This window comes from Alligator sinensis, unplaced genomic scaffold (genome assembly GCF_000455745.1).
Source record: "Alligator sinensis unplaced genomic scaffold, ASM45574v1 scaffold1490_1, whole genome shotgun sequence".
NCBI classification, from domain to species: domain Eukaryota; kingdom Metazoa; phylum Chordata; order Crocodylia; family Alligatoridae; genus Alligator; species Alligator sinensis.
The window spans coordinates 21,672-29,728 of NW_005843447.1; the positions used below are offsets into that span (position 1 = coordinate 21,672).

The 8,057-nt window shown below is 51.3% G+C and overlaps 1 non-coding gene and 1 pseudogene across 1 annotated transcript; one reads left to right on the forward strand and one right to left on the reverse strand.

Moving 5' to 3' along the window:
- Window positions 1-613: 613 nt before the first annotated feature.
- Window positions 614-1,747, reverse strand: LOC112548711 (annotated as a pseudogene).
- Window positions 1,564-1,634, forward strand: TRNAG-GCC. Its single transcript has one exon. It is a non-coding gene; the product is annotated as a tRNA-Gly (tRNA).
- Window positions 1,748-8,057: the final 6,310 nt, after the last annotated feature.

Genomic DNA, 8,057 nt, shown 5'->3' on the forward strand with positions numbered 1-8,057 from the left:
AGTTACGTAAGCGGGCCTTTTCATCATACCAGGACCTTTGCTTCTCCTGGGCCTGTCCCAGGGAGTCTTGTGCCACCTTCATCATGTCAGCTAGCTTCTGACGAAAGCTGAGCGCGTATTCTACCACAGAGGTCTTGGTGGAAGAGATTTTCCCTTCCCACTCTTCTCTTACCAAATCGAGAGCACCTCTAACTCACCTCCCAAACATCAACTCGAAGGGCGAGAACCCAGTGGACTCCTGGGGCACCTCCCGGGAGGCAAAGAGCAAATACGGCAGTTTCTCATCCCAGTCATTGGGGTTAGAGTCCACATAGGCCTTTAGCGTACCTTTCAAGGTCCCATTGAACCTTTTTATGAGCCCATTTGTCTGAGGGTGGTAGGCTGTGGTCTTGAGGTGTTTCACCCCACAGCACTCCCACAGGTACTTCATCACCTCCAACAGGAAGTTCCCTCCCTGGTCCGTCAGGATCTCGGAGGGAAAACCCAGCTGGAAGAAAGTCTTGGTTAGGGCTTTATTTTGCTTATAGATACATATCCAACTGAATACTAGCAGCACTGTTTATTTACACAGTTAGCCCACCATATCAGAAAAGCAGAGCTTCTTATCAGGCAGTTAAGATCGAGCAGCTAAACACTGGTTCACCACTTCCTTACAAATGAGAATTCTCCAAAGCAGCAGCTACTCGCTCTTTGTCAGCAAGCTGTTTGTTTACTGCATGCTCAGAGATGTGTGTTCCTGGCGTTATGTGAACATCAACCTTAAACCTTTCAGGTAGCGATGTGATCAACTTTACTTTTATTGACAAGCCAATTAATGTTGCCATACTACAGTGAGGAATTGTGGGAGTAAACTCCACTGCAACTGTGCTTTCAGCATCATTCACCTTCACCCGCACCTGCTCCACCACATTGAGCTCCTCCAGCGTGAGCGGGTGCTCGGCGTCGTTGATGGAGCAGATGAGATCGAAGATCTTGCAGTCGTCAATGGCATCGGGCAGGTCATCGTCCTCCTCCCACGTTGTCACGGGCCGCTCACATCAGCAACTACAAGTGCCTCGGTGGAGGTCAAGGCAATGGCCTCCAGGTACCGAGTTGTGAAATCCACTAGAGTCAGGATGTATTTCTTCCCTCTATGAGTCTTATGCCTCAGAGGGCCCGCAATGTCTATCCCCACTCTTTGGAAGGGTTGATCAATGATAGGGAGGGGCTGTAGGGGAGCCTTTCTCTTGTCCCCACTTTTGCCCATCTGCTGGCACGTCTCGCAAGATCTGCAGTAGTCTGTCACGGTCTGGGCAATTCTGAGAAAAAAAGGTGGCTTTCTGCCACAGCTGCTAGTAGGGCCAATTATGGTTCTTGACTGACTTGCAGATTTGAAACTGATTTGGCTGATTTGTCTTGGAACACGTAAAAATTTAAATTAAAAAAGCGATCAGCTTTCGACCATGAGATTGAAAAGCACCCAAAATCTTTGGCTTGTTTCTCCTTGGAGTGACCTGGGGTGGAGGAAAGAGTCACCATTATCTTTTCTTTTCCAAGGCCACCACAAGAAGCTGGTCACATCCAGCACTGGTGGTTCAATGGCAGAATTCCTGCTTGCCATGCAGGGGACCTGGGTTTAATTCCCAGCCAGTGCAGCTGTGGTTCAAGTGACTATTTGGCCTACCTTAGGGGCCTCAGATAGTTCCTGAGGAAGATGCTTGACTCTAACTTTCCTGTATCTCAATGGGGTAAAAAATTCTTTTATCATAACAGCCTTGTATCGTTGCGTCTGTCTGTCTGTAACACTCTGGGCCAGCTGCGCACGCACCACTGAGAGTGCGGGTGCAGGCACAATTTGCACCACTGCTCAGGGGAGGAGGTAGAGACGAGGGACCCACTGTGCCCCCGACAGCAGTCGGCAGGGAGCAGGGGTCACTGTGGCAGTGCTCCCCACAACACAAGAAGAAGATTAGTGAAGGGACTGGGCAGGACCTCAGGGGCTCTTTCCAATTCAGGACCGAAGATCCTCCCCAGCAGGGAAGGGAAAGCTGCAGTTTTAATCTCCCGCCCATTTTTTGCGCCAAGTTTAAAACTGCAGCTTTTACATTTGCTTCCCTGGGAGCTGTAAGTATCCGCGCCATGGGGCTGGGGGCAGGGGGGGCAAGGCTGGGGCCAGGCTGGGAGAGCCATGCCCCACCTGCTGAGGGGGAGCAGTTGGGGCTGGGCTGGTGGCACTGGGATGGCTTTGGGGGTGAGAGCCTCTAAAAATTCATGTTAGCCAGCCCCCCCTGCAGCTGAGCTATCACTCCCAGTACCAGCCCACCTCTTCTCCCCCTGCCCCCGCCCGCAGAGACGTGATGCACCAGGCATCTTTAGGGTTACACAGGAGGGTGGGGGGGCTGCCTCTGTGTGATCGAGAGTGCGGGAGTGGGAGCCTGTAAGGGGCAAGTCTGTGTGTGTGTGTAAGGGGGTTGTGCATGGCCAGACACGGAGCAGTGGCAATGTAGAGCAGTGGGTAGTGGTGCTCCGTCACCACCATCCTCCTGTCATTCTTTATGGGGACTTCGCTAGTAAATCAATCAATCAATTAATAAAACAAATCTTCCAAAATAAAGATGGCAGAATAAGTCACCATATTTTTTACATTACCAATTCCTTTTTTAACCTTCAGCATTTATCTTATGATTCATATGCAAATACACAGACAAGTAGCAGGGCTAATATTGTGTGGCAGCATAAACAAACAGGTCACAGCACCCCAGAGTTCCCAATCACCCCGGCTCAGACTTACTCCTCTAGATTATTTCCACAGCATGGAGAGCATGCTGCAGATACAAAGATGAACAAAGGTGCAGCCTTTGCCCCATGCCTTGCCCCGCAGGGAAAATGGATAGTGCAAGAAAAAGAAACCCCATATTAATACCTTAATTCTATTTCAGTCTGCAGAAAAAGGTGAGCTGTCCATGGAGAAATGCATTGAGCAGGAAGAGAAGGGGAGAGAATGAGAGGGAAGTTCAAAGCACGCTGGACATTAAATCCTACATTTCAGTTCAAAATCAAGTGGAGCCACAATAGAGCTCTTCCCATCCAAACAGGTCCTGGGAGGTGATGTTGCCCCTCTATGCAGTGCTGGTCAGGCCACGGTTGGAGTACTGAGTCCAGTTCTGGGCACCACACTTCAGAAGTGATGTGGACAACCTTGAGAGTGTCCAGAGGCCACTCGTATGGTTAGCGGCTTACAGGACAAGCCCTATGAGGAGAGACTAAGGGACCTGGATGTCTTCAGCCTGCACAAGAGAAGGGATAATGCTGAGAAGTGATCTTGTGGCTGCCTACAAATTTATAGTGGGGAGCGGGGTGGGGAGGCAGCATGGGATAGGAGATGTTCTGTTCATCAGGGCACCCCTTGGAGTAACTAGAAATAACAGCCACAAACTGCTGGGAAGCAGATTCAGATTAGACGTCAGGAAGAGCTTCTTCTCGTTGAGGGTTGCCAGAATGTGGAACGGGCTCCAAGGGAGGTGGTATCTCCTCTATCCTGGGGGTCTTTAAGAGGAGACAGGACAAGCACCAGGCTGGGGTTGTCTGACCCCGGCTCTCTTTCCTGCCTGGGGCAGGGGGTCAGACTCAATGATCTCCCAAGATCCCTTCCAGCCCTAATGTCTATGAAATCTATGAAATGTGCTGAGGTCCCTTCCAATCTCCTACGTCGGGCTTTAAACTAAGTTCAACATGGGACGGGGAGGCAGGAGATGGAGAGAGTCTAGAATCTACAAATTGCGAGACACACAGCAGTACACCCCAGGTAAGAACCAAGGGGCCCTTTGGGCATCAGTCCAGGGACGGGGGCGTGTGGGCAGAAGGGGCACCAAAGGCACCATTTGGAGGCCTCAGGTGCCTCTATACTAATGCTAGGGGCATGGGGAACAAGCAGGAAAAACTCACACTTCTGCTTGCAGACAATAACTTTGATTTAGTGGGGCCAATGGAAACCTGGTGGACCCTACCCTACCCATGACTGGGCGGTGCACATTGAGGGCTACAGGTTGTACAGAAGGGACAGAGAAGGGAGGAAAGGGGGAGCGGGGTTGCTCTCTATGTTAAGGAGCATTATACAACTACCCTAATCCAAATGGGATTAGAAGTGGAGAAAGTTGAGGCATTGTGGGTTAGGATACATGGAAGTCAAGGGGAAAGGGACCTGGTGGGGGGTCTGTTACAGACCACCACACCAGGAGGAAAAGCTCGACTTGGAAGTCCTGAGGCAGCTATTGGAGGTTGTACAGTCCAGGACGTGGTTGTCATGGAGCGATCCAATCCAGCTTCAGATCCAGTTGCTTCAGATGCCAGGGTTTCTGCCTCGATCTGGCTGAAGCTTCAGAGCCACCTCGGAGATCCGGCCATAGGGTATAATGGAGAATCAATGAAATATCTATAACTTTGTTGTTGTTTTTTTTATTTGGATGTATCTTGCCAGAGTAGTAGCGTCTGCTGGGAGCATGAAGTCTACCAAGTTTCAAGAAGATCAGTGAAGGGGTTTTGGGGAAACTGTACCCCAAATTCTTGAAAGGATAACTGCTGTCATGTCTATGTGTTACAACACAGTGGGGTCAAAACTGCAGGGGTGGTGGCTCTTACTGAGGCCACAAAGCCTGCCAAGTGTCAAGAAGATCGGTGCAGGGGTTTGGGGGCAACTGTACCCCAACCTGTGGACAAGCAAAACTCGTGCCATGGGTGACACTGTGCGTGTTGAGGCGCAGCGGGGTGACAGCTGCAGGGATAGTGACCCCTGTTGTGGCCATGACACCTTCTAGCTGTGGAGGATATTGGTGCAGGGGGGTCTGGGGCCCTGCACCCCTAGTTGCTGACAGGCAAAGCTCGTGCCATGGGTGCTTGTGGGACTGCCTGTCTCTGTTTTGGAGCAGCTGATTGTCTGTGTTGATTCTGTCCTCTCCTTAGTCCGGTTTTGCAGGTGCAAACAGATGGCAATTAACTGGCAACATTAGCTAGGTCCTGTGTATTGTGCTGGTCCCTGTGTGAATCATGATTGATCGGTAACCGATTACACAACAGCTTTGCAGCCAGGCCTGCAGTAGTGTTTCCCACACCTCAAGACAGATACAGTCATTCCCACAAGCACCCGTGGCATGAGTTTTGTCTGTCAGCAACTAGGGGTGCAGGGCCCCAGACCCCCCCTGCACCGATCTCCTCGACAGCTGGCAGGCTTCGTGGCCGCAGCAGGGGCCACCATCCCTGCAGTGTTGGGAAGCCTAACGAGGCCTTCACTTCAACTCGAATGTGCTGCTTCGGACCCCGAAGCATCTGAAGCTTCTCTGGATCTGAAGCTCTGTCCAAAGTCTCACACAGCCCTAGAAAACTGTTGCAGAGCACTTTGGTGCTCTGCTCCTATAAAATGGGGAAACTGCTAGAGAAAGAGCCCTAGCAGTGAGTAAGGAGCCCAGCTGTTTGTCACCAGGGCAACTAGAATAGTTAATGACCCACACCTGCTAGTGGTCAGCTGACTGAAGGGGGCAGGGCCTGTCACATATAAACCTCAGGGCTGAAGTCAGGCAGGGAGTTCCCTGCCAGCAGCCAAGGGGGCAGGAGCTCTCTCAGGGAAGAGAGGGGATGCTTGACTGCAGGAGCAGCGTCTGACACTGCTGAGGGATGGAGTATTCCCTGGTAGGCTTGAATGATGTTTTAGCAGGGCGGCTTAATTTGTGTTACAGCCCAGGGCTTGGGTTTTGTTGCTGCTTAAATACAGGTGGTTTGAGTGAGGCTATTAGGGGTTGGAGGAGGCCTCATAGGGGACCCACTGCAAAGTGAGGACCCCAGCGCCAGTGAGGGCATGGCATTTGGGGTGCACTGACCCCAGCCCCAGAGAGGGGGGCAGCATTGTGAGAAGCTCCAGGGCGGGGGGCAACATTACTGTGAGAAGCCCCAGAGAGGGGGTAGTGAGGAACCCCAGGAGAGGGGGCAGCATTGGCGAATGCCAGAGAGGGCGCAGAGCAAGACAGGGTCACGCAGGGCCCAGAGAGGACAAGGGGGCCAAATTATAACAAGGCCCTGACTGAACAACGTCAACTCCATCTGCGAGGCTTGGGGCGTGGTAAAGGGGTGGTTGGAGCCATGCATAGCCCATAAGGCTAGGGTGCCCCTGAAGCACCCATTACAGAGCGAGACCCACAAGAGGTCTGGGAGTCCATGGGGTCAGGTATTAGAGCAAACCGTGTCCAAGAGGACGTAAGGCAGCCGGTATTAGAGCAAACCGTGTCCAAGAGGATGTAAGGCAGCCTCCGATATATTTATTCTCCATCAACGACATGGCGGGCAAGAAGTGAGGGTGCCCTTTGGGCCAACTTGGCATTGGAAGGGGGCCTTGGAGAGATCACGGCCATCCTGCAGGACCCCGTGCCGTGACAAAAACAAACAAAACAATTACAATATTACCCAGGTTTAATTGTGTATTTGGGGAAACCTAGCTCAAGCTTAACTAGTAAAATTCAGGTTCAGAAAGCTATGCCTAGAGAGAAAAAGAGAAAGAGAGAGTGAGAGCTGGGATCTCCCCTTCCAAGGCACTCGGGTGTTTTGTTGACAGGCAAAGTTCCCAGCACAATCCTCGAAGGTTAAACAGGCAACAGAAAGATGGTTTCAGAGAGATTTCTCTCTCCTGAAGCACACTGTTTTCTGCTTTACAGCTTTCTTATACCCTTAGTTCACCATCTTCAAAGCATTCCTTTGTGTAAATCAAGAAGGCCCCAAGCCATAATTGACAGGGGAAAATCCTGTTGTATAAACAGTTTCAATTTAAATGAATTGCCTTTTTCAGTGACGAGGGGTTATCTGGTTTGGAACATCTCAAGAAACTGATTCACAACCACAAAAAACATAAAGTTTTAAGGAGTAACCAGACTCCTAGGAGCCAGCTTGAAATTATGATGAATATAGAAGATGTACTGGATGGGCTTCTCAGATGGCCTAGCTATGCTTGCACTGTGAAGTCAGCATAAGTGTTGTGTATTTTACCTCTTGTGAATAAGCTTCAGCTCAGAATGACTTTCAGATCTTGATGTCATCTTTGAACAGACTTAAAGGGATTGATTATTTGACGTGTTCATAAACATTGTGGGGAGGACTTCCACCAGTCATCCCGGGAAAAGTATGACAGCATTTGTGGTCGGGGCCCCTTGGCTGGACGCTGTGATGAACCCTCAACCATTGTTCAAGTGTCGCCCGTACCCGCTCTGACTCAGTCTCTTGCCTCAGCATTCCCCAACCCAGCAACCGAGTTTTCCTGAATCAAGTTTAAATAGGCCTCCCATAGTGGGACCGGGAAATGTACGGCCCGAGATTCCTATTAAACTTTCCTTCTGCTTAGTTTTGGTTAGATGAGGTGGGAGGGGAGAGGGGAGAAAAGTTCCTTTATAAACCCATCAAGCTGGGTGCCAGGGCTCCCTCAGGAACACAGAGCTGACAGGTAACAGGGTGGGCAGCTTCCGGGCCGAGACCATGATCTTCCTCCCTGCGCGGGTGCAGCCCCTGCACAGAGAGGCTTTACCTTGCTTGGGGCTTGTCATGCTGCCAAAATAACTTCATATCCCAGCAGTCCATGTTCACTGCCCTTTCTTCATGTCCTCATGAGGCCTCTGTACCCGAGAAGGGGCTGGTGCATTTGATGGGGAAATTAGATTCCCCAGTGGCCTCTGACTGATGAAGGTACAGGTAACCCAGGCCTGTGTGCTGCTGCAGACTCCCCTGAAATGGAGGAGACCCGAGATCTGTCAGCAGATGAAAGCTGCTCAGGCTGGTGGCCCAGACGAGGCTCGATCCCAGGGGCAGGGAAGGGGCGGTGGGTCTCCACTCTCCAGAGGCACGAGCACCATCCCTTGGTGCAGAAATCTCCCTTCCACAACATGGTGGAGGGGTCAGTGCTCCACAGATCAGCGCTTCTTGTTCTCCTGGTGCCCTGCAATCGTTTCACAGCCCAGGAGCAGATTGACCTTGCATTTCCCCTCCCCTGCCCTTAGCATGTGGATCTGATACGGCCCCAGCATCGCTCGAGCTGCTTTCCCAGGGAG